Source organism: Maylandia zebra, linkage group LG11, assembly GCF_041146795.1.
Source record: "Maylandia zebra isolate NMK-2024a linkage group LG11, Mzebra_GT3a, whole genome shotgun sequence".
In the NCBI taxonomy this organism is placed as follows: domain Eukaryota; kingdom Metazoa; phylum Chordata; class Actinopteri; order Cichliformes; family Cichlidae; genus Maylandia; species Maylandia zebra.
Window position 1 is genome coordinate 13399786 of NC_135177.1, and position 20597 is coordinate 13420382.

General features: G+C 40.2%; 1 long non-coding RNA gene across 3 annotated transcripts; it reads left to right on the plus strand.

The window, feature by feature from the left end:
* The first annotated feature begins 5476 nt into the window (after positions 1-5476).
* LOC101485870 (uncharacterized) lies at positions 5477-15534 on the plus strand. 3 transcript variants are annotated; one of them, XR_191635.3, is made up of 5 exons: positions 5477-5805; positions 12557-13098; positions 13428-13515; positions 14766-15152; positions 15265-15534. It is a non-coding gene; the product is annotated as an uncharacterized LOC101485870 (long non-coding RNA). The 3 variants fall into 3 exon arrangements; XR_013100776.1 differs by having other exon boundaries at positions 14766-15534; XR_013100777.1 differs by lacking the exon at positions 13428-13515 and having other exon boundaries at positions 14766-15534.
* The last annotated feature ends 5063 nt before the right edge of the window (positions 15535-20597 follow it).

Genomic DNA, 20597 nt, shown 5'->3' on the forward strand with positions numbered 1-20597 from the left:
GCCGCGAACATTGATGTCCTCAATAATTTGTGATCTTGTCTTAAATGAGCCAAAAATGCAGAAATACCATATAAGTCATACAGAAAACACCTCAACATGGCCTTTGACCTTTCTGTCCACTTCCTGATTCGGGGGGGGGGGGGGGGGGGGGCAGTAGTTTGCATTGAAGGCAGTAGTTTGAAGTTTAGCTGCTTCTAGCCTTTAACTCTATCCAGATAGACCAGCTTCCAGAAAGTCCTACCAATATTAGGATATATTATTTTTGCTTTCTTATTAGTGGCACCATAGTGTAGTAGTTTGTACAGATTATCGAGCAGAAGCTCCGTGTTTCATTCCCAGGAGGAGACACCAATCCCTTTGGGGTTGCATCAAGAAGGGCATCCGGTGTAAAAATCTGCCAAATCAAATATGTGGAGCTACCCGCTGTGCCGACCCCTGGTGAATGGGGGAGTAGCTGAAAGTAGCTATTTTTTGTTTCTTATTGTTTTTTTTGCTTGTCTCCACTCATCTTCTCTCCATCCTGGGTGAACTCAAATCGATCCAGTTGCTGCTCCGAATCTTCTCGAGAGCCTCTCTTACAGGCACACACAAACACACGCGCACACGTCTCTCGTTCAAGCTTGATATTCTGCTCTCCCGGTGGACACCATGAACTAGAATTAATTATCTCCGGCCCGTTATGGACACACGCACATATCGCACATCCACAGAGAAATGCACATATAAACACACATTCGCCCACTCGTGTGTGTGTGTGTGTGGTGGGGGGGGGGGGGGGGGGGCACTGCGTATGCACTTAGCAGCGTAAGTGTGAAGTTGCTCATATTTAGTATTCCCTCGGCGTCGTGCAGAAAGATATTGCAAAGCTGTGTCTGTCCGTGCATGTGTTTTTGCGTGCGCGGACGTGTGTGAAGGCTGGAATTCAGAACTGTATTGATTAAACACAGCAGGGGGTGAGTGTGTGAGCACTGCAGATAGCTCACTCACCTGCCACTCTGCAGACACACGCACGCACGCACACACACACACACTCACACCACACACCATCATGCACAAACATCAAACTGTCCGTTGGCTTCCTTAAAAAGAAGCTGCCTGGCTTTCGATATGATGAATAAAAGAAATCAAGGAATTTTAATTCGGCTTTGAGATGCGAAGTATCACATTTGTATTGAAAATGTGTCTCGAGCCATTTTCTGTTCTTCTTTGTGGCGGAGAATATGCCGCTGTTTGACAGGTTTACCATAACGGACAGTACATTTTCACTCAGTGAGTACAACAACAACTTTTACCCTCTAATTTGTTGGTCATTAAAATGTTGTTTGAATTTGACTGTAAGCGCCACAATGGCAGCGATACTGGGGCACAGCAGCTTCTCCAGTCCGTAAGACAGCACAGAAATTGTTGAAACACAAAACATGACGGTAATTGAGAGGCACTTTACTCAACACGGACCTTTCACTCACCCAGATTAATTCATATGTAGCTATTTTGTGATTTTGCATTGCTATGTCCTGTTCAACCTGCTTGGTCATCGTATCAGTGATATTTTTTGATGGGTATTCAGTGGTTTTGCAATCAGTTACAGTCTGATTCTTACCCTGTGAGGAGTTTTAGTATTCATTTGGAAATTTCAAGTCCACCAGACAAAACTGGAGGATTGAAAACAACATGGTGTTAAATGATTGGTAGACATTATCCATATATATCTCATGTCAACTTAATAATCAGTGCTTAGCGCGAATTTCAGGACCTCCTGATTGTAACCACACCAACATTGCGCCTGATATGAATTCAGAAGCAATGTTAAATCACACACATCATGCGAAACGCTAACATGTCACAGAGCTCATGTGAGCTCGTCAGCTGCATGTTGGAGCCGGTGAGACTACTTTGCTTGAAAAGTTGGACTAGGTTGTTTTTCAGTACTAGAATGAGCTTTTCTAGTATTGTGTATGAACTATGTGTGAACAGAAACCAGGTCTTGAAGATGGATCCAGCTACGGCATCATTGCGAAACCCTCAAACCACCGTATACCCTCCTATTAGTCAACAGAATGATCTGTCAGCACAGGCAGAACTGAAGAATTTGTAATATTCGCCTCAAGAGAGGAAGCCAAACAACAGTGAAACGGCCTGATAATCTAGAAATGATGCATCATTTACTCCCTTTTTGGGCATTATACATGTTATGAACACCAGTGGGGACTGTAAGGCTAATAAAGTGATCAGATTATAAGTGTCTAAACATCCTTATGGCTTCTCCTTCTCCTCTTCTTTTTCTTTGACCTGATCATTGAGATCCTTTATCCGTTTCCTGTCCTGTATGCTATATTTGTCTCCTTTCCTTTTCATTACTCCTCTCCTTTCCACTCTACTCACACCTCCTCTCCTCGCAGTCATCAGTGTGGTGGCAGCAAGAGAAAAGGAGCAGAGGGGAACACATCGGCCGGGGTCATTCGCTTGTCTTTCATTCAGCCCTTTCCTTCTGTTCTTCCTTGCCGCAGATTCATTTTGAGCAATTTTCGTTGTTATTTAAACAGTTTGAAGCATTTCTCTGTCTTTTTCTTTGTGATATGAGGCATGAAATGCTGATTTCCTGTGGTTAATAGAAGTAAATGCTGGACAGGGTTGAAATCAGTCCCACTGGATTGTGGATCCGACTCTCATCCTGTGGACAACATCAGCAAGAGAGAAAATTTCTCTAAATTCATTTTAAATCCATGTCAGGTCTGTCAATCAACTCTTTACTTGGTTCTAAATACAACTGTGTGTGTAATGCTACGACACACAAGGTATCAGGGCTGATTTGTGGCGTACTCCCCTTCAACACACTTGTGATTGTCTGAAATGATGCTAACACTTATAATTGCGACGCTGGTTATTTTTGATACATCTCTAGTTACGTGTAAAGAGCCTCTCTTGGAAATTGCAGCAAACCATTTACTGAAATTTGACTCAGGCTGTCCATAAATATCACAAATAACATCCTGTAACATTTATGAAAACGGCTGCATGTGGAGGGGTGCGTTTGTCTTCTCCTTCATTATATCATCCACTGTCTGTCTGTCTGTCTGTCCATCCATATCGCTTTCTTTTCTTTTTCTTTCTTCCTTCCCGTCTCTCTCTCCTCTTCCTCTATCTTTCCACACTACTGGGTTTTAATCACTGCTGTAATTGGCAACTCCCCGCTGTGCATGTGCTCTCACACAAACACACACACGCGTGCTCTGCCTAGCTGCTGCAAATCCCTCTGGCAATGTATATGCGTGTGTGTTGTGGGGGCAGGAGAGAGAGAGATATGGAGAGATAAGGATAATGAAAGAAGGAGAGTTTCAGAACTACAGGCCAACTCACCAACTCCACAATCTGTCTGCTGTGTGAAAGTGGAGCTAGGCAGCCAAACTGTAATTATCTAAGGGGGGCAAAAAGCTGCGTTTCAAGATTTATTACAGAACACAAAGTTGTTGTTTTTTTAACTGGAGTTGGTAAAGAACCTGACTCAGTCAAATTAATAATATGCCTAATCACATTCAAAGAATGCCACAAAAGGTATATATAGGAATATGTACCAGCAGTGATAGATCACTATAAAGCACCAATGCAATCTAGCAGCCTTGCTTCAAACATTTATATCTATAGACTGCAATATTGGGCATTTCTCAGCAGAAAAAAATGAGCTATGTGAAATAGTTGTGATGACATCTTTTCAATAATTTCCCTTGTGGGATCAATAAAGTACCTATGTATCAATCTAAAAGATGGATATCTCACACAGTGATAGAGACTTAAAAATAGGCATTCCTACTAATAAAGACAGAATCAGTAATGCAGGATAAATATCTTGTAGCATTTCTGGCTGTCTACTAAACAACCTTCAGGATCACAGCCAGAAATGCTTTGTGAATGAAGACAAATGTGTAGTAAATCAGTGGTGGTAAAGCACGCAAAATGACCAGGAAACAAGAAAATGTCGTTCGGATGTTTGGATGATGATGTGTCCGGTAGTAATGCGTTTTTCACTGACTGCAAGGATTAAAGGAAACAGAGGAGAGACCGCAGATGTGTCTCGCAACCTTCGTTTTCAGTTGGTTTTCAACCTGCATACATCCAACTTAATGTCACAGACAAGTTTATTAGATCTAGGCGGCAGACTGTGGATTGCAGTGCAGTTACTGCAGCATTGCTGAAATCTCACAGCATGTAGGCGCCTTAGGACCAAGTAAAATGATCAACCAACCATTTCTGCACCTCGGAGAACTCGAGGCAACTTTCTAAAATGATGAATCAACTGTTTGCACACGGATCCTGATTTGTTTTCTTCTTATGTTAGGTTTAGGTTTGTAAATAATCATGAAAGGTTCCTTATATGTACACTGAAGGAGGGCCATTGATCAGTTTACACTCAATAAACACCTCAGGCCTCCGTTTATCTAGCGTGGTCATAAGTGTCCTAAACACCTGTAATACTGAAATGCTAGATATTTATCACCTACACCTCTTCCTAAACTAAAGTAAATTAAAATACTTATTTGTAGTACTAAAACTACTTTAGCCACTTTAGTTTACAAAGTCAGTTATATTATAATGTTACACATTTGAAACCATAAAGTAAATAAATTACTAATATACATATTTCTCATGATTATTTGATGCAAATGTCACAAAAAAGACTTTTTTCGCTATCTATATTGTAGAGGAGCAGCTCAAATGTTACACATGCAAAGGAAAATTGTACACAACTTGATGAAATATGCATACAAGCACAGACACAATTAAAGGACTGCAGTATCAGTGTGTGAACTAAGTCCCTGTTGAAACTGTGTCCAGGCTTAGGTAATGATTTTGAAGGTGTATTTTCTTGTGCTGTTGGTGTTGTCCAGCCCACACTTTTCCACCCCTCACTATCAGCACAAATCAGTGCTGGCTGATTTACAAAAATAAGCCTTTTTGTGCCAAGAGCATATGCAGCGTGTGCTAAATGGCAACACAAGCGAAAGTACAGCAGAACACATAGACTTTGAAAAGTTTTCATTCAGAAAAAACTGAGCAGGACGAATGTGTCTGATCACTGAAAGGAGTTTTTCGGATCCGTGCTGAATATAGTGAAGCTCTTTTTTTTAAACCAGCAGTTGCCTACCAAATCCTGAGAACCATGTGACAATGGCCATGCTAAACACAATGTTAAAGAATCCCAGCTTTATGGTTATCATGGCACATTGACCGTAGAAAGAAAACTTTCATGCTTGTGCAAGTTTGTGTATGTGTGTGCTTCTGTGCATCTTTTATGTGGGTCACCCTACCATGTCTAATGGCCCCTTGCTGCGTGCAGCGTCCTGGGCTGAGCTGCTCCCTGCTGTCACACTCACACACACACACAAACAAATGCATAGACTCAGTGGGGGAGATTTTGGGGTGTCCCTCACCCTAATACCATCCACAATACACCAGCACTGCATCTGTTGCTCCTACTCTCAAAGTTGAAAGTTGATCAGCGAAGTGCTAGCATGTCTCCGCTCTCTAGATTTGTCTGTTCATTTTTATTTTTCACCTTAACTCTCTCTGTACACTTGTTCCTTTTTGTTTTTCTTTTGAGTTCCCATCCCTCTCCAAAGATGGCTAACTATTTTTCCAATTTTTCTCCACCTTTGTGTTTCTACTTTTGACTAGCATTGGATTGTAAGCGTTAGCCAGTGGCCCAGTCTTTGTCTTTTGCCTGTCAAAAAATGGAGGCAGAGGCTTCACCCTCTGAAGGCCTCCATCGTACAGACAGCTGTTTAACCTGCTAGCAACTGCCTCAGCCAGGTGAGCTTCTGCACTACACAAATTTAAACGACTGCTGTTACTGACATTATGTCTACTTTGATTGGGATTCAGGCTTTGTACTGCATAAACCGGTTAAATCTTTGACAAATACATGTGCAGTACTTGCTGCTGGATGGAAAATGCTAAATTGCTAAATGAAGAAAAGGGTAGGAAGTAGACGAGTTTAGTTGTATGTGCAAGTCGAGTATTCTAATTAAAAGTGTGTTGTTTTCCTCCAAAAATCCAGCGCCTGTCAATGCAAAGTAACCACAGTGAGAAAGAAAGAAAATGGCCATAAGTAAAATCTAATACTGCAGTTTTATTTACAACCTTCACTGTGAATAATCTGAGAGGAGAGGAGAGGAGGGGGATGGGTGGGGTACACCCAGGAAAGCAGAGCAAATACTGAGATGCTGAAAATTGAGATTGCTACAGTTAGAGCCCGACTATCCCTGCTCTACAGCTGTGACATACACATACACACAAATCAGAGAATCTCAACTAAAAACATGAAGAAGGTTGAAGAGTGAAACTTCCTTCATCCTCAAAATCTCTTGGAAAATTTGCAGTTTTTTTTCATAAGGTCATTTTTCACAATTTGTGCAACAGTATGCACATTTACGTCCATCCATAAAGCATAAAACACTGTAAAACACATGCAGACCAGCTCTCAGGCACAGAGAAGCCAGTTACGTCAGTATATTTTCACACTGCGGTAGTGTGTCTTTGTCTGCTTGTCGGCCAGCCAGCTGTAAGATGGAGGGCGAGAAATATGCTTTTAACGGACGACTTCGTCAGGCAAAACCCACGGCTTTGTCGTTTCTGTTTACGCGCGGCATCGTTTGCTCTGTCGATTTACGTCAGATGATTACTACTGTGTTATTTGGCTTTTATTTTGTGTATTTGTGATTACTTGTATTGTATGAGGTCGTGTGTGCAGGTCGAACAATGCACTGATTGGAATAAGTAGTTCTGCATGTCGCAGTCAGCTTAGCAGGTAAATGGTACGCCTGTGTTGTGCGCTCCACACGGGAATGCACAGCATACCCGGTGCGTCTTAAAATGTTTGTGTGCACATTAGTGGGGGATGGCAACCTCCTGTTCATCTAGCCACAGCATCAACTGTTGTTCTGTCACAAATACACACACGCGCACACACAAATTGAAAAGCAGAAGTGATTTGTTCCAATCCTATTGCTGCAGAAAAGGAGAGTGCGCAATAATATATGTGACTGATAAAATAATAAATCCATATTATTGCGGCACAGCGCAGAAACACAGTCCTGCAACACATGTAGCTCCCTTTATGAAGCTTGTAACATTGCCATTGATTCCACTCTTAAAGTAAATCAGCAAACTTCTCGTTTTTTTGTTTTTTTTTACTTAAAGTGTTTTATGAGCTTCTCATTAGCGTAATATGATTTTCAGTGTCACCGTCACCGTCTTCTCCTACCTGACCCACCCGGACAAACCAGCAGCAACATAATCGCTGGACGCAAACTCGATGGTGTTTGTTTTCGCTTAGCTATGACAGCGATGCACTGAAGACAAAGCCGTTTCAGGCACCGGCATCGATATGTGACAGACACGGGCACAAAACAAAACCCCGGACATGCGTGGTGAGGCAGAGGAAGGCTCAGAGCGGCTCACACTGATTCAGACTTAGAGGAGGCCTCAGTGAGAGAAGGTTTGTCGTTGTTCCACGAACACAAACCCAGATGCTTTCAGGCTTTGATTCCAGGTTACTTTTTCACTGTTCACAGTGGGAGCGTGCACACACACATATATATATACGCAGACACACACATGCACACACACCATGGACTGGACTGATAGGATTAGAGACTCGCGCTATATTCTCTCTGTGTCTTTCTTTTCCTCTCTCACCCCCTCTCTCTCTTGAGCCTGCAAAGCCTTGATTATTCACAAGGTTAGTTCCTGATTGCATATAGCAGTAGCAGACACAGGTTCATTATCTCTCCACCTCTTTTTTCTTTTCTTTTTTTGCTCTCTCGGTCGAGCGAATAGGCTTGGCTCACATACGGACTCAAATTTGCAGGCTCACAAAAGACACTCTAGCATGTTGCGTATTATTGTCTTTCCCTTCATTATTTCCTTATTTTAAATCTCTCTCTCGCTGTCTCTTGATATTTTCCTCTCTATTTTTAGTGTCCTGGAACCCAGGTATATAGAGGATTATTCATGTATAGTAGGTAGGATGATGTCTGCCGTCGATTATACTAATAAAATTGCAGTGAGCTTGAAAAGGCAGGTCTAACAGAATATTGATGACACTGTATGTATGTGTGCGTGTGTGTGGAGGATATCAGTGCTGCAGCAGCGAGCTTCAAAAGGTAGCCGTCGGCCAGCCCTCTGCTGTCACACAGGAGCTGTCATTAGAAAACCTCCAACGGTAGCTCACATACAAACACAGCATACGAGGACGAGTTTCTGTTAAAGAAAGAAAAAGTATCAGTGGAAATGTTGTGGTTTTGTTCTAAAAGACATTTCCTTGTGAGAGTTATTGTCCCGATATTTTCCGTTGTTGGTATTCTGATAAATGAATGAAGCTCTTATTTGTTTATTTCTCATTCGTTGTCAGGATGTCGGAAAAGATTGTTAGTTTTTCCCCTCTTTCTGAGGGACAATGTCCCTATTCGGAGGAGGGTGCGAGTGCAGTGTTGACACATGTTAGTGCTGGCTGATTAGTCGACACATAAAGGAACATGTAGCCCCTCCATCACTATTCAGCCATTTTGTCTCCCTGTCTGTCACCCCGGTGGAGTGGATGTTTGTGTGCGAGAGAGGCTTTTGTTAAGGAAATGCAATGGAAAGAGAACGAACGAGAGAGAAGACACCATGAAAAATTACACCGACCACAGCCAAGTCCCTGCGACCCTGGGTTGTTGTTTTTTTATTGCTAATTTCTCATCTTGGGATTCTACAATATTTAAAATTTCTATTTAAAAAGTAGAATTTTATATGTATGTGTGTGCTGGGAAAGTAATAAAATGCATTTAGTGATGAGTTTGTAGTAGCGCGTTGTGTAAGGTATTGTGTCAGATCAGAAGGTCGGTGGACATTGTGTCTTAAGTGGATTAACCGGACGGTCAGTGAGACACACAGCCAAAGTGGCAGCCATAACCATGCCTCTGTCACTTAAAATTTTCTTATGATACTGATTTGTTTCCCGAGACTTTTTCACAATAGCAGGGTGGAGTTTGTGCAAATTCGCTGTGTAATCTTTTTGCTAAAAGCATGGAGGCTGACACTGTCGCAGCTCACATATTTACCGACATTTTATACATTTAAAACGCCCTCAGTTTTTTTGCATGTGGTCAAAATAAGATTGTTTATCGTTGTTTGCGATCATCTGTTATTTAACACATTTTTTATTATATACGGCAGATAAAAATGCCTGAATTATTATGCCAGTAGTGTTTCAGTTTCTGAATCTCACTGGGTATGCAACATTTAAAAAGCTCTTGGACCTGAATATCATCTGCAATCTGCATTAAAATGAATTGTTTTATAATACAGAAAAAGTGACATTGTTGTTGCAATGAAATGAATAATCTCACTCTGCAGGTGTTTTGTTGTTTGTTTTGACAACCATATATTATTAAAGCGTTACAATTTGTATTTTTAAAGATATTTCCAGTATTATACAGTGCAGTCGGTGCAGTATTTAATTTCTGATATATGTAACACATGCAAACACACCTTACTATATATAGTATAATATTCAGGGTAATCTTGCTGAGCATTTGAGCACAGAAAATATGAGTGTGATTTTTTTTTTTAACAAAAGACAGAAGAAATTCAACATTTCTTAAATAGTTTCTATTAAAAAGTAATTGTGAAGTACGCATTTGTAATTGTAATTTTCACCATCTTTATATTATTGTTATCATTATTATTTATGTACATTGTTTGATACTGTATTCAGATGGATTAATTACTTACTGATTGATTTTTCAGGTCTTGCACTGTTTTTGGAGAGAATAAAAAAAGCATAAACACTGTACCTGATAAATAGTCTGTGTACCTTTGAACAGCATAGCTCCCCCTCTGGCTTTCAGGAAGCTTAACATGTGCAATGCACCTCATTTGGTGGCATCAGTGCGTTGCTGTGACTTTGTGGTCATCTCTTAATTATTTTTTGGGGGGTTTTCTACTCTTAATGCTCAAACTAAATCATTTAAGCTCATTTTATTCTTCACATAATTGCGTAACTTCCTAGACAAAGCATCACGGTTTAATTTCATGCCCAACATTTTTCTATTTCTGTCTAAAAAGATTCTGTGATTGTTTTGATAAATTACACTACTATTATACAGTATTTTACATACTTATAGGTAATCACACAGATACTAATAATATGGTTTAAAACTACTCCCATGGATCAGCACTGCATTGACAAGAATAAAAATAAAATTAATACATACGTACTCGTGTTTTTCGTCAGTCTTCTTACAGGGATCAAATTTAAAATCATTTCAATAGAAGCTTTCATATTTATTATCACAGTGCATATTATGCCTTATCTCTACAGATAATAAATACTTAGATGTTTCAGATTTGTTATCAAGCTCTGTATGCCTTATCACTGCAAAGTAATCTATATATGTCTATATGTATATACTTAACCTGGTCTATGATAGACTAAATGATAAGCTTTCTAAAGTACTGCGAATTCGATTGTGATCTGATTATACCTTCAAGGCCTTGAAGTCAAAGTCCAGTCAAAGAGCTGCTTTATTCCACTTATTTTCCTCATATTTCTGCTTTTTCGTCTTTGGAAAGTGATTTCAATAGAGGGGGACTCCACAAGGTTGCATGTGTTGTGTAATGCCGTATACGGTAGTTAATGTGCGTCTTCTCTAAAGATTTTGTTCTGTGAGGTTTAAAAGGGAACAAATTATTACTTTGTCCCTTTGATAAAGTGTGACTTTTGCTCCATTGAATTTAAATTTTAGAACACGTGCACATAGTGTGTGATAGCATTTAGATTTGTTTTTGAATGTTAATTACTCAAAATTTTAAAGGTGTGTTTTCTGTCTAATAGTAACTATTCAACATCTTGAAGCTAGGTTGCTTTAAATGAGGCCTGTTCGTGTGTGTGTGTCGTAACCCTTTTGACTGCTGTCAATTTTTCAGTCTTTCAGTTTTTTGGTTTTATGTCTGTGTCGCACATATTTCCAACACACACACACATATATTCATTCATCTCTATGCAGGATCAGTCATGCTAAAGGTCGTCTATGTGCCAGCTTGACAATATTGTCTATAAGCTGCTTTGGAGCAAGAGAACTTCTAAGGACAATCACCAAGAGGAGGTTTTCTTCGCTTTACGTATGGCTCAGTGTTAGCGTGAATCACCGAGGTGGAGGGTGGCGATTCTTTTCAGCTCCCTCTCAGCTGAACCCATTCCAACTGTGAATAGAAACTGCAATTGATTTGCTAATGATAGAGTATTCACTGCTAATAAGATGGATATAACAACCTTGTCCATGTCGGTTTGGGAGAAAATTGGCCTCCTAAATTGATTAAACTGAAGGTGAACTGGAGGCAGCCATGCAGGATGCTGCTTTATGCCGTGGAAAGATGATTTGAGATAAATGTGATGGAGCTGTTTATTTCAGCTTTTTTTTTTTTTTAACTAGAACGTGCCGTTTTATTATTGTATAATAAAATGATTGGAAATTTGTAACAATTTGTGAAATTATTAAGACAAATTTTATCATAATCGACACTTAGACTGTCAACATCGCTGTTATTTCTACTGTTTTAAACATGCAGAATTATATTTTATGAAGAACTTTACACATCGGTTTGTTAAAAACATGCAAAAACATTTTTTTTTCTTCAGGCCATTTAGCAAAAATGGTTATTGGGTTTTTATTTTACAATATATTTTTTCCCTCTTATATCAGCAGCCGCTGTGCCATGAGTTACTGACTGGAGTCATTGTAGGTTTGCAGAGTCATGTTTTTGGGTTTAGCATTTCAAACTAAATCACTAATAAAGAGAAAAATCTCTGTAGAGCACTATTTTGAATTTCACTCCCTTGTTATTTCCCATCAAACTAACATTTACACCCTCTCATGGCTTGTTAAATTTATTTCCTAGTTCATAATGATATGACAATAATAATGTTAGTCATTAGGCCCTGCTGTGGATGTGACACAAATGGCATATAAATCCAGATGTGACTGGCTTTAATGAGCAGCTGCTGACGATAATCCAGCTGATAAATGACTTTTAGGAGCTTTAAAACCCCTTCGGCTCCAGCATCACTCCACGAGGAGTTTATTTTTCAGCATGACATCACGAGATGTAATAAAATATCAGGGAAGAGTGTGGTAGCTTAGCGCGTCAACCACATATTCGCAGTGTTGAGTGAAATCCAGCAGAAGCCGGCTCTGCCTCTCTGTGTGCCTTGTGTTTAATAAAACAGAGACGGGCCGTAGAATTGATTCAGAAGAAGCCGAATGGCATTGAAACACTACAATGAAACTTGAGAGCTGTGGCCTTCCCAGTGCTCTGGCTCGCTGTGTTCGTCGCCACGTCGTGCGTCTCTGTAGAGGCGTGATAGAGTGCAGTGCATGAAATCTCAGCGTGGTTTTACAGGTAGATCACAGTGCTTGTACATCACACAGCAGTGCTATGTAACTCAGCTGTCTCTCCCATCCTCAATTTCCTCCTGCAGAAATCTGTATGAGTGGTGCCTCTCTGTCTGTCTGTGCAGGATGGATGCGGGATGGAGGACTTTTACCATGGCAACCACTAATGCAGTATAGATGCAGGGACTGAGCATGGGCTACTGCTGTAATAATACAGGATTCGTGGAAAGCAGGTGAAATGTCATCCGGGCTGTTTAAATGAGCACCTTTGAAGTCTGCTGTGGTTAACATTGAATCCCACTTGGCTCTGGTGGGGAAATTAGGCTATTGTTTCCCGTGTTAGTTCAGCACCCAAGCATTCTTTCTGCTCAGTTTCGATTCAGGAGCTTGTAGCTGACCAAAAAATAAAAAATAAAAGAGTCTCTCCTCAACACTATGCTATACTGCATAGCCTCACTTCATTCATATGTCAGCCCCACCGTCACATTGTTTCCTATATCGGCTTATACTGCCCAATCCTCATAATCCGTCTGTAGTCTGAGTCAAATATCTGGTCCATGCAGTGTCCTCTCACCTTCTTTTAGGATGTGATTTCCTCTATCCTCCTCTTCCTCCTCTTCACACACTGGATTACAACTGTCCAAGTTTGAAGAGTAACACCGAGCAGGTTAGCAGAGCGTTTTCACCCTTCCTGCTGTTTTTTAATATACCACAAAATTAGTATTGTTATTACTAATTGAGAGCAGCAACATCACCTCAGACTATTCTGTAGTGAATAGAGTGACTAAACAATTTTGTATTTAACGCTGTAAAAAGTAAATAAAAATAAAAATGACATTTAATTTTTTTCATTTTTCACATTTGTTTAAATGAATTTGTCAAGCTCGCTATAAGCATCTGCTACACTGTAAAGTAAAGGCCAAAGTGAAAGCGTTATAGTGTAAAATACATGGTCAGTGACTGACAGAGTATATTTGGTTTGCCCCGCTGTGTTAGAGCCATTTTTCAGTGTCAAGAGGGCCATAAGTCGCAGCCTCCGCACGAGAGTGTCGGTCCAAGGCAAACATTCCTTCCATGTGGCCCGGTCTGTATCCCTTCTCTGACCTGCTGTTGCTGTGTGTGCATGTGCCTGTGTGTGTGTGTCCCTGTGTGTGAGGGCGTATTTGTTTTGTCTGCCCCTATCTATAGCTTTGAGCTGCCCCTTTCTTTAACAGCTAGAGAAAGAAACCACACCCCTCGGGCCTTGGCCACTGCATGTGTATGTGGCACTTTGCTCTCCTGGGATTTGGTGATTTCTATTGCCGTGCCATTTCCTCACCAATAACCACGAGATGCCAAACTCTTCAGTTAAACAAGAGCAGAAAAATTAAGAGAGGAATTTTTGATAAAAGATATTATAATTAGGGACACACGTGATCATATGTGCCTCAAAATACACATTTTGGGATCAACACACCAACGAAAAAACTGGTCTTTCTTGTTACTACGCTCACATACAGCAGACCTGCACATAAATTAAATAACGCAGCACACAGAAATTCTGATGCAAGTGTTCACACAGGCATAAGAATGCAAACACACATGCGTATGTGAATACACAGCACCGGTGTTAGCCAATGAGAACGGAGCTTGAACAAGACCTGCAAGTCTCTTGTGACTATCTGCTCCTAGGAGACTGGGACCTACCTGTTTTTATGTGCTTGTTTGTGTCGCTGTTGGCACCTTGAGCTCTATATTATCATTACCTTGACCTGTGTTTGGTCAAAGCAAAAGCTGCGTATGCATACATGCAGTTTCGTCACATTCACGCACGAGTCAGGATAACTGATGCTTCGATTAAAGCGCTAGTGCCAAGCATTCATTCTTTTTTCTTTTTTTCCCTATGTGTAGTATAATGTTTAATCTGTTGTCATACTTGTCTGCTGAAATGGATCAAAAACACTGCTGGACTTATTTGTGTATTAATTGCCGGCAATTGACTAAATCCACCCAAAAATTATAGGAGTTGGACAGATTATTGTGAACTGACCTCACAGTGTGACATGATGCAGGATTGGAGAGGCGTAGATTACAAGCAAATATACAGAGCGTTTAAATTTCTATATAAAATGCAAGTAGAAATTAATCTTAACATGTTCGTCGTTTCAATAGTGCTGCTACTTCTACTAATGATGATGGTGATTTTATTGTATTCTATCAGGCTGCCTTATATTTTCCAATGATCTATTTACATCCAAACAAAAAGAATTTGTTATTAGAATTAAAATGTGCTTTGTCCTCTAAAACACCCTGTCTTGATGTCCATGCTGCTCTGCGTTTATCAATGAATTGCAGGTGTAAATACTCAGCGAACTCCTCGTGTTGCCAGGGCGGAAAATGAAACGGCCTCTCCAGCTGGAAGAACAAGTGTTGTGTGGGCTCCCTGAAGTGGTGCAGCACTGGGTCATTGGAGAGCCACAGCGTGTTTGGGAACACAACAGTCTGTGTTTTTTTCAGCACAGCTTGTTGGATGAAGGGCCATTTCACAGGCATTATGGATTAATCTTTGGCAGGATCCCTCCAGGATCAAGCAAAACTGGGCGTTTAACCTCACGTGTCACGATAGAGAGTTCTCTGGTGATAAACCAGGACAGAGAGGATTGAAGGTGACCCGCATTTCTCTGTAGATTCATTACTTGAGTCCTTCTTAAAAATAAAATACGGGTACACATCCTTCTTCAGGTAAGTGGTACCCATGGACAAATAAATAATTAAACTGCCTTAATGTGAAGTGGAAAACCACCACACATTACTGTGTTATATCTCCCTGCTGATCACCCGATGTCCTGTTTAGGTACCAGAAAGTGACCGTTTGAACTGCGCTGCTGTGTCTGTCACTCCACCTTGCTGTCACCTGCACACAATCACAGATTCACAGCTGACACGTCCCAACGCTGCTTATAAACTGTTCGTTACGCTCAATATTGAAATGCTTTCAAGTTCATTTTGACAGGAGGTGTGATAGACAGGTGTAAATTGAACAGTCTGGGTGCAAACAGAAAGACTGCTTATATGTATCCCAGCAGCTGTACATGTGTGAACTGTTTTATTAAATAAACGAATGGATGTGATCTTGCTTGTTTTCTTGCATCATGAGATTAATTTTAAAACAAGAATAATAAAAAGTGATAGTATTTAATGATCAATAGCTTTTCCAGAGAGACACTAAATCAAGAGATTGCGTTTCAAATGCATTTGATCTTTGACTTTTTTTTTTTTTTTTACAGACGGCAAATATATTTTTTAACCCTTTACCTGGACCTAGAGGTCAAACTAAACTGTAAGGTAAACCCAGCACATGTGAAGCACTTCCAGTTCCCTGTTGCCTTAATTTGACAAGGATACGCTATGTTTTGTTTATTTACTGGGCTTAAATTGTGACTATTGGTATTGTCTGATAAAAAATGAAATAATGAATCTATTATACAGACATTAACATTTTGAAGGGCCTGTGGAGCGAAAATTTGCATTTTTATTCATGCAAAAAAACAACAACAAAAAATCCCAAACAAACTACAGTACAAGAAATATCATCTTGTACTCACACTAACATATGTTCCTCTGATTTTAGTGATGCCTGTCTAAATCAATTAATTCTTGGATTTCTGACTCAGTTAACCACAAATCACCGGCAACATAAACAGCTGGATTTTCACACTGGTTTTTAGGAGAGTTGTATTTTTAGAAGGGCTCTGTTTAGGTTGTGCACGCTATATAAATCCAAAAGCAGGTATGACTTTTAATGAAGGAGTTCACAAATACAACCTGTTTTACAAGAGTGTACTTGTAAGCAAGTGAAGGCTTTAATGTAGGGATGCCATCTAACTCAAGCATGTTATGTCAGACATTGCATTGTACCATTGTATCTCTTGTTCAAAGAGGGCTTTTTGTGATATGTTTTAATGTATTTTCTCACAGATTGCTCTTTTCAACATCTGCACCCACAACCACGCATCATGTTTGATATTAATTGTATGTTGTGGAGATGTTGGAGGTTAAAAGCCCTCCTGGAGGAACCCATAGTTAAATGGAAATAGAAATCACAAGCCTGTCACCTAAACAATAATTACGCTGCCTTTCCACTGATATGTGTTTTGGAGTATAATTAGAAAATCTGAATGTCTCGTCATCCTGTTTTCGTGATTTTGTGCCTTTTTCGGCTGCATGAGCACGCACCTGTGAGATAATGTGACTGCCAAGAAGCACAGTCATCAGATTTCAAACTTTGTGGCTATATATAACAGTGAGTGGCAGCAGTAATTGTCACTGTGGTTTGAAAGCTATTCCAAATGAAATCAATCACACGCTGGTACTGTAATTGTCTGTGTCGCAATCAGATGACACAGGGTGGAGTCATTTTAGGTGATGCGCTCATATATTGTGTACGTATTGGCTCTGTTGTTGATTTCATTCCCATGCATCCTATTCAGGGACACTGCATTGACTGTTTTCAATTGGAGTTTGGCTTTCAGTAACCTATTCCACCCACGCACTGTAAATAAAGGTTAATGAAATAGCCTGTAGGCAGTTCACAGGAAAGGATTTACCTTTGTTTGCCCATGACATTGCTACCTGCAGAATGAAGGGGTACTGAAAAGGTACATTATCTGCTTTCATAACGTGGAGATTAAGGGACCGAACAGTGAGTAGAGGACTTGCAAAGCATATTTAAATTTCCTATGTGGCCTATCCACCAAGTTACTTATTATTGAGCCAAATAGAAAGTGATCTGAAAATTAACAGCCACAACTCTGTGATCTCAGAATAAAGGAAAGATCAGACTACTCACTTGAAGGACCTTGGCGATGCCCATAGATCACTAATAATTTTAATGGCTGAATGTGCGTTCTAATGGACTCAGGAAATATGATTAATCTAAGTCTACAATATTTATAAGAAGTAATTCTGTTATAGCAATGCCCACATTGTTTGATCAGTTATGACTTTAACCCGTTTTGCCCCACTGGCAACAATTGTTGCCAAAGTTTATCACTGTCATTTTCGACTCACAATAAAAAATCTCAAAGGTACTAATGCAACTTTTTCCACTTATATGCTAGTAGACAACTTAGACAAAGGTTTTGATTTTTAAAAAATCGTTTCCAAGTGCTTCCTATCGCATGACATCATCTGCTTCCCGCTCTTTCTGGCTGAAGACATGGCGGATGCAAATCATCCTGGAAAGAGGTAATTTTCATAAATTTCTTATGACTTTCCCCCCAAACATATTTATAATTATTTAATCATTCAAGTCTCTAGAGTAACCCTCCCCAAAAAAATTGTACCTAGGATAAATATTTTTTTGTTCATGGGCTTATTTCTGTGAGTGGCAACAAAAGTTGCCAGTGGGCACATAGCATGTCGCTAACTAAAGGAAAACACTGTCTGCAGGATTGCTCCTAATTTACTTATTTAAAATTGTAGAATGATGTACAATGGCTCATTTTAGTCCTTTTAGAATAATTCCTAGCTAAATAAATTCACAGGTATTCAAGGCCTCTGTGTATAGGATTTTTATACATTACCATACATCATTTTCTTGCTAGCTAAAATTCGCTTGCTAGCTAACATGTATGTTGTCCTTTCCTTAGGTACACCGTAGCAGAGATCCTGGCCATGCTGCAGGACTCTGAAACTGTGGCGGACATCACAGTTGTGCCTGAGTCAGAAATGCACGCACATGACACAGACTGTGACAGTGACCAATCTGATGATGAGGCCACTGGTGACCATAACCGCCTCCCATCAAGAATACTCAAAGGTGAAGGCTTTCTACCTAATTCGGACATGCAGCTGCCAAATCCCCCCGATGATGATCCTGGGTGCTCATCCTCAGTGAGTCAGACAGAGACTAGAAAGGTCAGTGGCACAAATGAAAATGTGACCAGTCAGATTGTTGGGCCCATGCTCCACAAAACTAAGAACCAAGACAGGAAATTCAAAAAAATCAAAATTGCGGCCAAAGCACCAGCACAAGCCAACAAAAAATATCAGATCCCTCGCTATGTCCCCAAAGAACATGATCCTGGCTTCACATCAGATGATCCAGTGGATATCTTCCTCACATTTTATCCCAAGTCCCTCAGAGATGTCACACTGGAAATGTCCAATCTCTACGCTGAACAAAAAGGGAAAACGCTCAACCTGACTGAGGATGAACGTTCCCTTCACAGCACCCCAGACCTTCAAGAAGACACCCAGAGGAGATGCTGAGTATCTGGTTGAGGCAGAGAAGCTGATTGTAAGGTGGAATGACAACAGCGTGGTCACCGTGGTGTCGAACATGGAGAGGGAGTTCACCGAAACTGAGGCGAAGAGATGGAATAAACAGAAGCGGACTATGGACAAGGTCAGACAGCCCAAGTGTATCCAGGACTACAACACACACATGGGAGGAGTGGACCTGCATGACCAGTTTGTCAGCCGCTACAGAGTCAACATCCGGTCCAAGAAGTGGTGGTGGCCATGCTTCAGCTGGGCCCTGAACAGTGCCATGGTGAACAGCTGGTGCTATTACAGGTACACAAGGCTGTATGTTATTTAGTGATATCACAATCGAGTTGGTGATGTTTGACTCGAGGTCATCGCTAGTGCTCTTCGGTCGACAAGAGCAACAGTGATGATATCCAGACCAACATCACAAACTCAAGTGTGATATTGCTTTTACAGAACATTCTACATATGGGGCATGACGTTGTAGAAAGGATGAAACGATGCACATTCATGCATCTATCATGCTTGTTTTGTCATTCATTTAGGTCCTGGAAAAGCGGGGAGAAGGATCTCCTCTCCTTCCAGAGGCTGGTAGCCCAGACCCTCCTCCTGCGCCATGGAACAAAGCCAAGTAGGCAGGGCAGAAGATCTTCAATGGCGGTGGCGATAACTGATGCCACCAGGTTTGATAATTTGAACCACTGGCCCTGCAACACTGGTAGCAGGTACAAGCGATGCAAGAACTGCGGCGGACGCACATCATTTGCGTGTGGAAAGTGTGATGTGCCACTACATGTGGAGTGCTTCAAGAAGTACCACACTGAGTAGAACATGCATGAAAGATGATGGAATGTATGGGAAGAAATATGTTATATATGTATATATGTTTTTAGAGGTTCTAAGAAAAAAATGTTTGAGTTTTTGAGTATAAAAAAATTGAGAATAAAGAAATCAGTTCAAATTGTTTGATGTTTTGAATTTTATACAGGGGGAACCTGAGGCTCCACCTTTTTGTTATTATTTATTATGACTATATTATTATTTTGTTCTTATTATATTATTATTATTACTTCTCTATTATTATTATTAGGTGACATTTGACCTAGTGACAAGCTGTGTGACTACTGGCAACAATTGTTGCCAGTCATAAAAATGCTATTTTCTTCAAAAAAAAGTACAAAATGGAAAAAATAAATACATAACATGATTCAGAGGGACTCAACTGATAAAATGATATGCCTTACAACTCTGAAAAAAATCTGGGCACAAACGGGTTAATGTGATTAATTGGCTGATCTCATATTTTTTCCAACTTAAATATGAAAACCACATTAATCACTTTTTATATTTTCTGCATATGTGAGATTTGGTGGTATTCACAAACAAGTCATGAGCCTTCCAGACATCACTGAACAGAACACAGGAAAGCCAATGAGAGGTGTTCCAACTTGCCCAGTGAGGTCTGTTTTATGCCCGGGGACATAAGCAGTTTCATAAAAGAAAGACCACAAACATTAGCTTGTTTGTTGAGCATTTAGTTTACAGCAAAGTACAGCAAAGCCAGCACCTCGTGTCACATATATCTTACAATCTTTTGTTAAGGAAACTAAGAAAACATCTCACTGACATTTTCTTTACATTACCTAGTCTAAATGTGTGTTTTGTTTGCCACAATTTGTCTCCTGACATTATTTAAAATGCAAAGAAACCAACAATGGCTTGGGCAAAATGCGGATGTTGTCTCTCTGAACATATATTGAATTAGAATTTGTCATTTTGTCTAATTTAATTCGTTTTGATTTCTGTTTTGTGTGTGTGTGTGTGTGTGTGGGGGGGGGTTGTTGTTTTTTGGGTTGTTTTTTAAGTTGGTTTGCTCAATTTTTCCATTTTTTTTTTGTCTTTTGAGCAGGGACC